At 45.3% G+C, this 14,530-nt stretch overlaps 1 protein-coding gene across 1 annotated transcript in view; it reads right to left on the reverse strand.

Moving 5' to 3' along the window:
• Positions 1 to 4,253, reverse strand: part of senp5 (SUMO specific peptidase 5) — a 45,357-nt gene extending 41,104 nt beyond the window's left edge. The window contains exon 1 of the mRNA XM_033032056.1: positions 4,158 to 4,253. The gene's annotated coding sequence lies outside the window, so the exon portion shown is untranslated. The remainder of the gene's footprint in view (positions 1 to 4,157) is intronic.
• Positions 4,254 to 14,530: the final 10,277 nt, after the last annotated feature.

Raw genomic sequence — 14,530 nt, forward strand, 5'->3', positions numbered from 1 at the left:
TCTCTGCGCATCCCTCTGCAACTGGATCCTCGACTTCCTTATCCACAGACCACAGTCTGTTCGTATTGATGGAAATGTGTCAGCCTCGATAACAATCAGCACGGGAGCACCTCAAGGCTGCGTGCTCAGCCCCCTGCTGTACTCACTCTATACCCATGACTGCGTAGCCAACCACAGTGCGAACTCCATCATCATGTTCGCTGACGACACCACTGTTGTGGGGCGTATCACTGATGGGGATGAGTCAGAATATAGAAGGGAGATCGAGCAACTGTCCATATGGTGCCAGCGCAATAACCTGGCCCTCAACACCAGCAAAACCAAGGAACTGATTGTGGACTTTGGAAGGAGTAGGAGGGGGACCCACAGCCCCATTTATATCAACGGGTCGATGGTTGAAAGGGTCAAGAACTTCAAATTCCTGGGCGTGCACATCTCTGAAGATCTTTCCTGGTCCGAGAACACTAACGCAATTATCAAAAAAGCTCATCAGCGCCTCTACTTCCTGAGAAGATTACGGAGAGTCGGTTTGTCAAGGAAGACTCTCTCTAACTTCTACAGGTGCACAGTAGAGAGCATGCTGACCGGTTGCATCGTGGCTTGGTTCGGCAATTTGAGCGCCCTGGAGAGGAAAAGACTACAAAAAGTAGTAAACACTGCCCAGTCCATCATCGGCTCTGACCTTCCTTCCATCGAGGGGATTTATCGCAGTCGCTGCCTCAAAAAGGCTGGCAGTATCATCAAAGACCCACACCATCCTGGCCACACACTCATCTCCCTGCTACCTTCAGGTAGAAGGTACAGGAGCCTGAAGACTGCAACAACCAGGTTCAGGAATAGCTACTTCCCCACAGCCATCAGGCTATTAAACCTGGCTCGGACAAAACTGTTAATAACTGTTATTAATAACCACTTTCTGCTATTTGCACTTTATCAGTTTATTTATTCATGTGTGTATATATTTATATCATGGTATATGGACACATTTATCTGTTTTGTAGTAAATGCCTACTATTTTCTGTGTGCTTAAGCAAAGCAAGAATTTCATTGTCCTATAGAGGGACACATGACAATAAACTCACTTGAACTTGAGTAACTGCCATGCATATTGTGACAGTGTAGCCATGATGTACAGATGAATGGGGAAATGAATATTTAAGATGGGCGAATGGCTACCAATTGCAAAAACTGCAGCAGACTGAGTAATGCACAAAAATACTTTTTGCTTTGTTTAAAATATAAATGTTCAATGAAAATAAAAGATGTGAACTTAGGGCCTTTCATGCCATCTGAACATCCCAATCACTTCTTTGAATTGCAGTCACTGTTGTTAATGCAGGGAAAACAGAACATTTGCATACAGCCAACTCCCACAAATAGCTGCATGGCGTTTTCCTTTAGTAATGTTTTCCAAAGGCCATGGAAGCAAAGAGGGCAGATTTTGTCAGAGATTTAGTTGATTGTGTGCATATTGTACATGTGCGTATGTGTGCAAGTCTTCACTTTCCAGTCAAATACTGCTAGGTGACAACTGAACCGTGTTGTATTTTGCCTTAAGTCAAGAAGAACACAATTTACAGCACCAGTTTGGCCTTACCATATCTAAGTGGCATTTTAATTGGATACCAACATCTAGAGTAGCCTTGCATTAACAGAACATGTCACTTATGAACTCGGCAGAATCTCTCCTAACTTATTGCAAAGAGGATCCATAACTGACTGAGGGGACATTTTCCTTCCACTAGTTTTCACAAGATGCCAGTGGAGAGAGTAATACAATCAATTTCAATAAGGAGATGGAACCTTCCATTAAATTAACAAGATACTTTCCCAACTGTCCCCAATTTTAAAAAACCTATTAATAAGCTCAAGGGATTTGTACATCATTCAAACAGCCTGTCATATACTGCACATTCCCCATGAACTAACTTTGCTACTATGTTAGAGGCCATAAAGAGTCAATAACCAGGTTGTCGATCTAAAAATCACACAGACCAGACTGGGTAAGAAGGCAGATATGGTTTGTGATGGGCAGTAAATGCTTGCTAGTGACATTTACATCCTGTGAATGAGTTAAAAAAACTTTCCTGGGGGACATTAGTGAATCAATTGGGTCATCGCAACAATCCAGTATTTTCATGGCAACCTTATAGAAAACAATTTTTTCACCTAATTTTAAATGGTCCAGTTGTTGATGTGGGATTCAAATACGTGCTGCCACATTAATGGTATGGGCTTCCAAAGAACAGAAATGTAATCATCATACTGGTAGACCTGTCTAATTTATGAAAAATGTAAGCTACCAGTTAGAACAGCAGCATTTTAAGAATGTTAACAAAAAGGTCAATCACACCACTGAAAAGGTGGCAGTGAAATATTAAGATGAAGCATTTGTGAATGATTATATGAATGTGAATGAAAACCTATACAGTAAGTCACGAAAAAGTACTGGAAACATCTGTGCAAAATAAATAAATAACAGCTTTAGCTGAAGGGCAAATCATCTCATTAGAAAATAGATTGCAACTATATTCACTCATATGTGTTCTACTTTTAAAACTAACAATGCTGCAAGTTTCATTAACACTTTAAAATGATCTGTGGTACTTTCAAGATGAGAAAGAACAAAATGAGCAAGCCAAGTGCATCTTAAAGTACGTTTTGGAAACAAATACGATGGCTGTTTTGACAAAACAAGATCTTATGTTACGGCCAAACACAAAACATTCTAAAATTTAATCAAAATTACATGCATATGCTACAATTTATAAAGATGCTCATTTCAAATGATTACATGTAATGGAGCTCAGATATGCTATTCTCTGTTAACACAGCATCATTTAAAGATGTTATGTAAACAAATACGCTATAATGATTATCCAGTCATATCTGCTGTCATTCTTCTGTTTAAAAAGTCTGTGTATCTTTTGTTACTGCAGACTACGGTTGACACTTAAGTATTTCAATCATTCAATATTCATGGAGCATCCTGATTGTTTTATGATTTGATTACAGTCTTTATAGATCACCATTGAAAAAAATTCTAATTTGAAAGTACAACAAACATCAATACAGTTTTCTTGTAGTGAACACAGTACTTCATCCAACACCTACCACCAGTACCTGGATGCCAAACAGTACATGTCCCTTCTTCACCTGATCCCCATGCAGTTCCTGCCCCATTGAACCTAAATTCCTGGGCACAGGCCATTCCACACCCTGCATCTGGCTCCCCAGACTATGCCCCTGGCCTCCCATTGCATCTGATCCCCAGGCATTACTCGCCCAGCCCGGCCCCCAATCCCGAGACAGTATCTGCCCACCACTTGCCCTTGATTCCCAGGCACCACCTGCCACTCCAGTCCCTGATGCCCAAGCAATATTTTCCCATAACCTGGTCACCAATCCCCAGGTAATACCTGCCCAGATCAGTCATTGATTCAGTCAGTACCTGCCTACAACCTGGACATTGATTCCCAAGGTAATACCTGCCCACAACCTACCCTCACTCCCCAGGCTTCCTATGCCACACCAGCCCCCGATTCCCAGTCAGTACCTGCCCACAACCTGGAGATTGATTCCCAAGGTAATACCTGCCCACAACCTGGAGATTGAATCCTAATCAGTACCTGCCCATAATTTGTACACTGGTCCCCAGTCAGTACCTGTCCACAACCTGGACACTGATCCCAGGTCAGTTCCTTCTCCCAATCCCCAACCTGGACCGTACTCCAGTATTTTGTGTCTATGTTCCCTGATACCCAACTAGTACCTGCCCACAACCTGGATATTGAATCCTAATCAGTACCTGTCCATAATTTGGACATTGGTCCCCAGCCAGTACCTGTCGACTACCTAGACACTGATCCTCAGTCAGTATCCGCCCATAACTTGGACATTAAATCCCAATCAGTACCTGCTCACAACCTGGAGCCTGATTCCCAGGCAGCGCTAGTCTGCCCTGTGTCCCGCACCCACCCTCTCCCCAGCTCCGTGAGAGATCCCCCATCACCTCCCTCACCCACGGGCCCTCGCTGCTCGCAGGCCGGCTCCCCGGCGCCACACAGCGGGCTGCTCCACTCTCCCACTAGAGATACGGCGTTGCTCGGCCATCGCGGACGCAGGGAGGGAGGGAGGTGGGGGGGGACGGCGGTTACCTGGGCGCAGCCGCTACCCGTGACGCGCCGGCCGCTGCCGCCGGCTGCCCGCCGCCATGTGCCGGCTCACTGCGCTCGTCCCCTCCCCGGCCCGGCCCGACCGGCCCGCCCGCCGCGCAGGCGCACGCACTGTCCAGCCCCCTGCTCAACGGGCGCCGCTCCCGCGTCATCGAGCGAACGACGAGGCGTCAGACACGGCCCCTGGCGAGCGAGCGCGCCCCCTGCAGGCGGCAGTGGCCGGAGGACCGCGGGGCGGAGGATGGCGGCGGCCAGCGACCAGGTTGGACATGCACAGACTCAGAGGGGAAATGTCGCCTATTTATGACTAAAGAAGGGTCTCGACCTGAAACGTCACCCATTCCTTCTCTCCCGAGGTACTTTCTGCCTGTCCCGCTGAGTTACTCCAGCGTTTTGTGTCTGTCTTCAGTGTCCTTCAGAGATCCGCTGAGATACTCCAGCACTCTGTCGAAATAAAGAACTGCAGAAGGTACACAAAAAAAACCTGGAGAAACTCAGCGGGTGCAGCAGCATCTATGGAGCGAAGGAAATAGGCAACGTTTCGGGCCGAAACCCTTCTTCAGACTTAAGTACAAAGAACTGCAGATGCGGGTCAATACACAAAAGGAGACAAAGTGCTGGAGTAACTCAGCAGGTCAGGCAGCATTTGTGGTCTGACCCCTCTTCAGACTCCAGAGGTGCTGCCAGACCTGCTGAATTACTCCAGCACTTGCTGTTGATTTTTGGTAAACCAGCATCAGTAGTTCCTTTTGCCTCCCTGATACTCAGTTATCTAAGCAGCCAACTATTTTGTTTCAGCAAAAAATACTAAGTGCTGGAGCAACTGAGCTGGTCAGGCAACATCTGTGTGTGTGGTTTGCACATTGTCCCTGTGACCGCGTGGGTTTCCTTCGGGTGCTCCAGCCCCCCCCCCCCATGTTTCTCCAGCATTTTTGTCTACCTTCGATTTTTCAGCATCTGCAGTTACTTCTTAAACAGTACAGATGCAGTATCTTTCAATCAAATCAATTAATCTCTGGAGAAATGCCTGACCCACTGAGTTATTCTGGCACTTTGTGCATTTTGCTCAACATTTCAGCATCTGCATTTCCTTCTGCCTATAAATTGTAATAGAGGCACTAGAAACAAACTCTTCAGCCCACTATATCCATGCAGACCATTTGCTACTCATCTGCGCTAGTCTCAGCCTAGTTCATCACAGGCACAGCACTCAGATCCGTGGGATGAGGCACTGCCTCAAGAAGGTGGCATCTATCACCGTGCCTCTTCTTGCTGCTATCATCGGGTAGGAGTTACAGAAAACTCAGGTCCCACAACATCAGGTTCAGAAACAGCTACTTTCCTACAATAATCACGTTCTTGAACCGACCTGCATAACCCTAAGCCTACCTCAATAACAGAGCACTGATGAACACTTATTGTACTACCATGGACTTGTTTTTTCTTATAGGGTGGTTGCACGTAAGGTCATCAGGTCAAAGGGCGTGACGCACCGAGTAGCTCAATCCTTCTGGAGTACAAGGCAGCTTCCGGCATGCATTAGTAACAGGCAACACATATGTTCTTACCTGTTAAAAACCGTCAAAATGGTCAATTTTTGTGCTGTAAATAATTGTGGAAATAGGGGTAACCGTGAGTGAAACTGCCAAAATCATTGTTGCTCACTGACTTGTGAAAGAGCAGCGTGCCAGCGGATTGAGGGCAAGTCCCGGCCCACGACAGCCCGGGGCCGGAGGGTGACTGAGCGCTCTGAACCAAATGCTCTAGTACCTTTGCTCTGAACCCGAGCACCAAGGTGTAAGCGGCCGAAGGAGCGCATCCCTCGGGACAGCCCCCACTCTCCCCCCGGGGTCAGCACTGTCCGGCCACGGCCGCCCTCCGCCCCGTCTCCCCCTGTGCGGCCGCATTGTCACGGGTTGTGGGTCGGTAGCGCCCACACACACAGGGCCGGGTGGAGCGGGGCCGCGGCACCCCGACCCCCCCCCACCAGCACCCCAACCCCCACTGCGACCCCCTCTCTCACTCTCTGTTGCTTTGTCTGTCTGTCTCTCTCTGTCTCTCTCTGTCTGTCTCTCTGCCTAACTATCTCTCTGTCTCTCTCTTAGTCTCTGTCTCTCCCTGTCTCTCTCTTTGTCTCTCTCTTGTCTCTCCCTCTGTCTATCTCTATATCTGTCTCAATGTAAACTACCGCAGGCCCCATCTTCTCCAACAGGGCGGCGATGATGTTGGAAGGGGGGGGCGAGCATCCCTGGGGCCAAGGGAGTGGGAGGGAGAGGTCGAGGGTACCCGGCGCGGTGTCTCCCGACCCCCAGGTTTCAGCCGGTGCTTGTCTCTCTCCCTCCCCCGACTCCAGGACGCTTGCCACCCCCCTCTTCATTGGGGGGAGGAGGAGCCAAGCTTGTCGTGTCCCATCTCCCGGTTCCACGGCGGGCAGGCCGGGACCTTAATGATATGTGACAGTACCGCCAGGAAAGGCGTGTTGATTCAGGAGTCTGATAGCAGTGCGGAGAAAAATGTTCATAAATCTGACTATCTGAGCTTTCAAGCACCTGTATTTTCTCCCAGAAGGTAGAATAGAGGAAAGGGAAATGGCCAGTGCTAGGCATCCTTGACAATGCTTCCAGTCTTCCTTCAATGCACCGTGAAGATGGACTGGATTGAAGGAAGTGATGAGCTTGTGAAGAACCCAGCTGTGTTCACTTTCTGCATGTTGAGGTGGCCAGGAGCTAAGCAGTGGCCATACTGGCTGAGAAGCATCCCGTCAAAGTGGTGTTCATAGTGCATCTGTAGAAGTACAAAGGGAATCCTTGGTGGACGCTATATCCCTCAGATACCCAAGAAAGTAAATACGCTGACACCCTTTCCTGATTGCTGTATTATTTTGAAGGTTGCTGGTGATATGGATGCCTAGGCATTTGAAGCAGTCAACCATCTCTACAGCAGCTCTGTTAATGAGGATTTTAGCTCTGTTATTGAGGGAGCAGGGTCGTATGCACCCCCACCCAGTTTCCTTAATTCAAAACCTAACTCTTTTATGTTGCTTTTGTGGCGAGGCTAGGTTATTGTCCTGACACTGTCGCAGAAGGTTTTCTACCTCTTTTCCGCACATCTTCCCATTATTGTCATAGATCTAGTGAACAACAATGCTATCATCAGTAAACTTGAATGTTTTGTGAGTCTCTGCCTCTATCACCCCCTGGGGCAATGCATTACAACCATCCTTTGGGTATAAAACAACTCTTCAAATCCTACCTAAATCTCCAACCTTTCACCTTAAATATATCCCCTCTGGTTTCATGCACCTTTGCAATGGGGATAGATTTCTTGCTATGCCCCCTATATATTCCCCTCATAATTTTGTGTATTTTATAACCCCTGAGTTACAGCCATTTGGGTAACCAAGGTTAAGCCGTACAAAATTGACCACTTGCTGCCCAGAAGTCTGATACAGAATAAAAGTCACAGAATTTATGTGGGGAAAAAATTAAACAGATCATCACAAAATTAACATTTTGCAACTCGCATTTCCTGACTGATGACTCAGATTCCCGTTACAAAAAAATCATGATATCGGCTGTTTTCTAGGAACACAACCCCGTCCCCTCCGTAATGTGGGGGTTACCTGCACCTCCCCATCCTCTCAGCCTCCTCCCCTCATAGTGAACAAATCCATTCTCTCAGAACCAACCTCGGTAAAACCTTGCAGAATCTTCTCTGTGTCCTCTGCAGAGCAATCGCATCTTCAGATAAAGCGATGATTAGAACTGCACACGTACTAAATCTGTACCTTGAGACGTTCTACTGTCACAAGCTGTACGATCATTTACCTGCTTTTATATTCCATGACCTGGCAACTGAAGCCAATTGACCCGAATGCTTTTTTACATCCGTTGTTTAACCATGCTATGTCCTTCAGGGATCCTTGGACGCACCAAGGTTCTTCAATGGTTCAATGCTGCTTTTATTGTCACAAGTGCGAAGTGCAAATGCACAGTGAAAATCTTTTCTTACAACCAACCCAGTAGAGTATTGCCTTAGCACATCCTTCTGATGGTCAATACTCCCTACGGCTCTACCACATCGTTTATTTTCAAGCTTTATTATCCCCTCTAAAATAAATCACCTTGTACATAGAAGAATTACATTTTATTTGCCACTGCTTCGCCCATCTTACCGATTTATTAATATCATCCTGTAGCCCACCCTATGTTACTTTCAAGTATACCAATTTTTATATTATCCAAATTACTAATCATAACTGCTCTATTGCAGCTTACAATCCAGCTCAGGCCGTCTTAACCTACCTGATCTCCCGGCGGCTCAGCACTTCAACCCCCCCTCTCATTCCCAATCTGACCTGGGCCTCCTCCATTGTCAGAGTGAGGTCCAGCGCAAATTGGAGCAACAGCACCTCACATTTCGCTTGGGTAGTTTACACCCCAGCGGTATGAACATTGACTTCTCTAACTTCAGATAGCCCTTACTTTCTCTCTCCATTCCCTCCCCTTCCCAGTTCTTCCACTAGTCGCCTATTTCCTTCGCTCCATAGATGCTGCTGCACCCGCTGAGTTTCCCCAGCAATTTTGTGTACCTTCCACTAGTCTTACTGTCTCCGACTACATTCTATCTTTGTCCCGCCCTCTCCCCGACATCAGTCCGAAGAAGGGTCTCGACCCGAAAAGTCACCCATTTTTTCTCTCCAGAGATGCTGCCTGTCCCGCTGAGTTACTCCAACATTTTGTGTCTACCAGCGGTATGAATATTGATTTCTCTAACTTCAGGTAACCTCTCTCTCTGTCCCTCCCCCACCTTAGTTCTCCGACTAGTTTCACTGTCCTGATTAATTTTACTGATTGTATGCTTTGTTGTCATCTTCCCCTCAGCCAACAATGAACCATTCTATATTGATCATCGTCTGCTTTGATCTGTCGATTTCATACCTTTCCCTTCCATTTCTCTAGACTCTCTCTCCCCTTACTCTATGTCTGAAGAAGGGTCTGAACCCAAAATGTCACCCATTCCTTCTCTCGAGAGATGCAGCCTGGCCCGCTGAATTATTCCAGCAGTGTCTATCTTTGCTGTATTTATATACAATTGGAAAGGTCACAGAACCAATCCTCATGGTACACCACTATCACAGGCTTCCAATCTCAAAAACAACTTTCCACCATCACACTCCACCTCCTATTACCAAGTCAATTTTGGATATAATTTGCCAACTTGCCTTGGATAATGGGCACTTACCTTTTGGACCTGGCTCCCATTTGGGACCTTGTTAAAGATGTCCCTGAAATCACGTTGCCTGTCTCGACCTAGCCCTCATCAATACTGTATTATTTCAAAAAATTCAATCAAATTGGTCAGACAGTATCTCGTATAAGCCATGCAGACTATATTTAATTAATCTCTGACATTCTAACTACAGATTGATATTGATGTGCAGGAGAAATATAGAACACCCGGTTTAGTGGTGCCGCAACAACACACTCTTGCTCAACGTCAACAAAGCCAAGGAACTTATCATTGACTTCAGAAAGGGGAAGTCGTGAGACCACATTTCATTAGCAGTGGAGAGAGTCAGCTGTTCCAAATTTTTAGGCGTTAACATGTTGGATGGCCTTTCCTGGACCCAGCACAGTGATGTGATCATGAAGAAGGCAGGTTAATGCCTCCAGTTAAAAATTTAAATAGATCTGGCATGTCACTGAGTACACTAATTAACTTATATTGATGCACTGTCTTTACTCATTTTACCATGGCCTGGTACAGGAATTCCAGGAATGCAAGATAGGCAGAGAGTGGGGTCAGCACTCCCCTTCATCAAAAGCATGTACACGAGCTTGTCTCAAGAACGAGACATCTATCATCAAGGACCCTCATAATCTGCCAGGTCTAATCTCATTGCTACCATCAGGCAGAGGTACAGCAGCCTGAAGATCCACACCACCTGCCATTATTTAGTAAAGGAATTACATTTGCTACCATCCAGTCATCTGGCATCTCATTCGTACCCAATGAAGATTTTAAAATCTCAGAGCCCCTAGAGTCACTTGCCTTTCTACAGCTACTTGGGATACACCTCATCAAGCCCTGGATTTATATTGCTATATATCTATTATTATATTACTAAAACTCTCATCTTGTTTGTATGTATGCGTGTGTGTGAGTGAGTTCATGAAACCCCGCCAAAACGGTACACGATAGCGCTACAATTTTTTGGCCCACCTTACTCACCATTGTCCTGGGATGTGCAGTACCAAGTTTAGTTCAGATTTATGTTATATTTTACAAGTTATTGACATTTTAAACTTTACAAAAATCACTTTTCAAACCACTTTTCCACTTGCCCTGCCCATCAGCCGCGTTCGACTTCACAATGACGTCACAATGGGATCCCAAATTTCATTTTTTTTAAATTGCCATCTTTTTTTCCCGCGTGTACTTGCCTGGCCGCACAACGGGGACCCAACAGCCCCACGGGTACGTTTCCTTCTACTTTGCAAATGCCCCCACGGGTCCTCTATTCACTTTAACTCAATTTCAGCCGTCAACAGCACAACTTTGAATGCGGCAGTTTGGTGGAATATTGCGTTGGGGGAATGGGCCCAATGGGTCCGCACTTGGTCTAGTAACACCATTAAAGGATAAAACCATCAAAGGTCTGAATATTGATTTCTCTAACTTCAAGTAACCCCGGCATTCCCTCTCTTCCATCCCTCCCCCACCCGTCGCGCCAGCTTCTTGTTTTCACCCAACAAACAGCTAACAATGGCAGGCTCCCTATATCATCGTTACTTTTTTGCATATCTTTCATTCATTGTTCTATATCTCGCTACATCATTGTCTGAATCTCTCGTTTCCCTTTCCTGTGACTTTCATTCTGAAGAAGTGTCTCGACCCGAAACGTCACCCAAAACATCTCTCCGGAGATGCTGCCTGTTCCGCTTTTTGTGTCTTTCAAAGGGTTCAATGGTTCAACGGTCTGTTTGTTCTCACGTGTACCACGTAAGGTACAGCGAAACTCGATTTACCATACAGCCATACTAAAAAAGGCACCAAGACACACAACTATGTAAAAGTTAACATAAACATCCATCACAGTGGATTCCCCACATTCCTCACTGTGATGGAAGGCAATAAAGTCTAATCTTCTTCCCTCTTTAATCTCCCATGGTCAGGGGAGTCAGACCATCCGCAGTCGGGGCGATCGAAACCCCGCAGCCGGCGATCGAAGCTCCTGTGTCAGGGCGATCGAAGCTCCCGCGATCGGGGCGGTCGAAGCTCCTGTGGCCTAGAGCTCCCGAAGTCGGTCTCTAGCCTGAGACCACGAGCTCCATGATGTTGAAGTACCCATGCTCCCGCGGTTGGAGCTTCCGAGGTCGATCCCTGACAGGGACCGCCAGCTCCACGATGTTAAGACCTGCAGGCTCCCACGGTTGGAGCTCCCCGAAGTCAGTCCCTAGTAAAGGGACGGCCAATTCCACGATGTTAGGCCACGGTGCGGACGGAGATACGGTACGGTAAAAGTCGCATCTCTGTCGAGGTAAGAGATTTTAAAAAGTTTCCCCACCCCCCACATAAAACAAGCTGAAGAACACTAAAATACATTTAACACATACTATAAAACAACAAAGAAGGAAGGGATGAGACAGATGCTTGGTTTAAACCAACATCTGCAGTTTCTTCCGACACATAAAAGTAATATTTGCAACATCTACAATTTTATGGTTTTCTTAGAATTTCATCGATCCCCTTGTTAAATCTATCAATCACAATATGCCTTTCTAATTATGAATACAGATGAGAAACATTCATGTTTAATTTACTTGAAAATAAAGATACAGAGTGGAAACAAGCCCTTCTGTTCACTGAGTCCACACCCACCAATGTTCACTCAATACTCTAGATCTATCCTACACCCTAGGGTCAATTTACAGAAGCCAATTAAGCTACAAACCTGCACATTTTTGGTATGTGGGAGGAAACTGGTGCACCCGGAGAAAACCCACATGCTCACAGAAAGAATGTACAAAGTCAGTACAGACAGCACCCTTAGTCAGGGTCAAGCCCAGGTCTCTGGTGCTGTCAGGCAGCAACACTACCACTGTGCTGCCCCAATGTAAGACCTCACCCATATCCTGCAGCTTCAAACACAAAATGTAAATTTGAACATCCTCTCTCCCTCGTTATCCTCTTGCCCTTAATATACATACAAGGTTTGGGGATTTTTATTTTAACCTTGCACACCAATATTATTTTATTTATTTTTCCCTCCTGATATCTTTTCTCAAGTACCATCATCCACTTTCTATCACGCCTCCTCAATTTCAGTTCTCTGTAGCTACCACACAATCCCTTTTTCCTGTATTCAACCCTTGAGAACCAGGGTTGCTTGGACTCATGGTCCTTGCCTTTCATCTGTGCATGAACATCTTTACCCTGAAAGCTCACATTTTTGTGTCCGAAAGAATCCCACCTGTTGTATGTAGTGTGACCTGCAAGTAGCTGCTCCCTGTCTACTGTTACTAGTCCTGCTTTATGATCTTAGAATTGGCTCTCAATTTCATACCTTAATTTTAGTTATTTTTTCCCATAAACACCTTGAAACTTACATTATGCTCACTGTCCTCAAAACAATATCACACTAACACTTCACTTGTCCGCTACATTTATTCTGAGGTTAATCCAGTAGTTCTAACACCATTTGGACAGAGTCGATCTAAATGTTTGCCTGGATGTAATTAAAAAAAATATATATTTGATTCTTCCACAGCCTGAAGAAAGTAGAGATGACAGATATAATGCCAAAATAACAATGATTAGTCTGCAATAAACTTAATTAGAAAAAAATAATGATTAGAATGCAGGAGACAATCATAAGAAATGTTAATCATGTCCTTTATTCTTGGAAAGCGATCAACCAGTGAACAAACCATGAAAGCGATAAACAAATGTGCTGAAAATCTTGTGCTTGCTGCTAAAATCATAATTTGGGATCATTTATAAAATAAAATTCTGTTGTCATAACAACATGTTATCTAAAGTGAGATGAAGTCGGTATTCACTACCAACATTAATGAATTGCTCAATTGTGCAATGCTCAACTGGATGTATAAACTTCTTAACTGAATAAAGTAATACCTTTGTTAAAACTAAGAAAATTTCATTCATGAGCACTTGGAGAACTATAAATTATATGGTTATCAACGTCCAATCTTAGACTGATCAACGGCGAGCAGCACAGTGATGACGATAATAAAGCTGTTGCTTCACAACTCCAATGATCTTGTTTCAACCCTGACCATCAGAGGTATCCACATGGTGTTTGTATATTTTCCCTGTGATCAAATTAGTTTACTCTCACATCCTAAAGGCGTTTGGTAGGTCAACTGCTGATGATAAATTGTCCTTAGTGTATAGGCAAGTGGTCCAATTTGGGGAGCATTGATGGAATGTGGGGAGAATAAAGTGTGCTCAGTGTAGGATTAGTGGGCCAAGATGTGTTATCCTGTGTTATCATGTATGTGTCCATGACTCTATGCTCATGATGGATCACAATCAGTAAGGATAGGTGACAGAATATCCTCAACAATAATTGTCAACACACAACGATGCCTTCTCAGCCCCTTTCTATAATTCTTATAGAGTTATGACTGCGGCCAAATTCCACTCTAACATCTTATTACAAGTTTGCAGATAACACCATTGTAGTAGGCTGGATCTTGAACAATGATGATAAGGAATATAGGAAGGGGATCGATAAAATGATGTCAAGACAATTATCTCCCCCTCAACGTCAGCAAGATGAAGGAGCTAGTTATTGACTTCAGGAAGCAAGGTGGAGTATATATCCCAATGAGCATCAGTGGTGGAAAAGTGGCAATGTCAAGAGCTTCAAGTTCCTAGGTGTAAATAACACCAACAATTTGTTCTGGATCAACCATATTAAAGCTGCAGCCAAAAGGCACACCAACATTTGGGGGTGGCACAGTGGCGGGAGTGGTAGAGTTGCTGCCTTACAGCGCCAGAGACCGTTGATCTTGACTACAGATGATGTCTGTACAGAGTTTGTACGTTCTCCCTGTGACTGCGTGGGTTTTCTCCAGGTGCTCCAATTTCCTCCCACACTCCAAAGACATACAGATTTGTAGTTGTCCCTAGCGTGCAGAATAGTGCTAGTGTACAGGGTGATCACTGGTTGGCGTGGCCTCAGTGGGCCAAAAGTCCTGTATCCACGTTGTAAGTCCAAAGTCTAAAATCTAAACATCCCTGCTTCCTCAGGAGACCGAAGGGCCTGTCCCACTTTTGCGGCCTTTACAGGCGACTGCCTGCACCTGTGAAAGGTCGCCGAAATT

The sequence above is a fragment of the Amblyraja radiata genome, chromosome 13, assembly GCF_010909765.2.
Source record: "Amblyraja radiata isolate CabotCenter1 chromosome 13, sAmbRad1.1.pri, whole genome shotgun sequence".
Taxonomy (NCBI): domain Eukaryota; kingdom Metazoa; phylum Chordata; class Chondrichthyes; order Rajiformes; family Rajidae; genus Amblyraja; species Amblyraja radiata.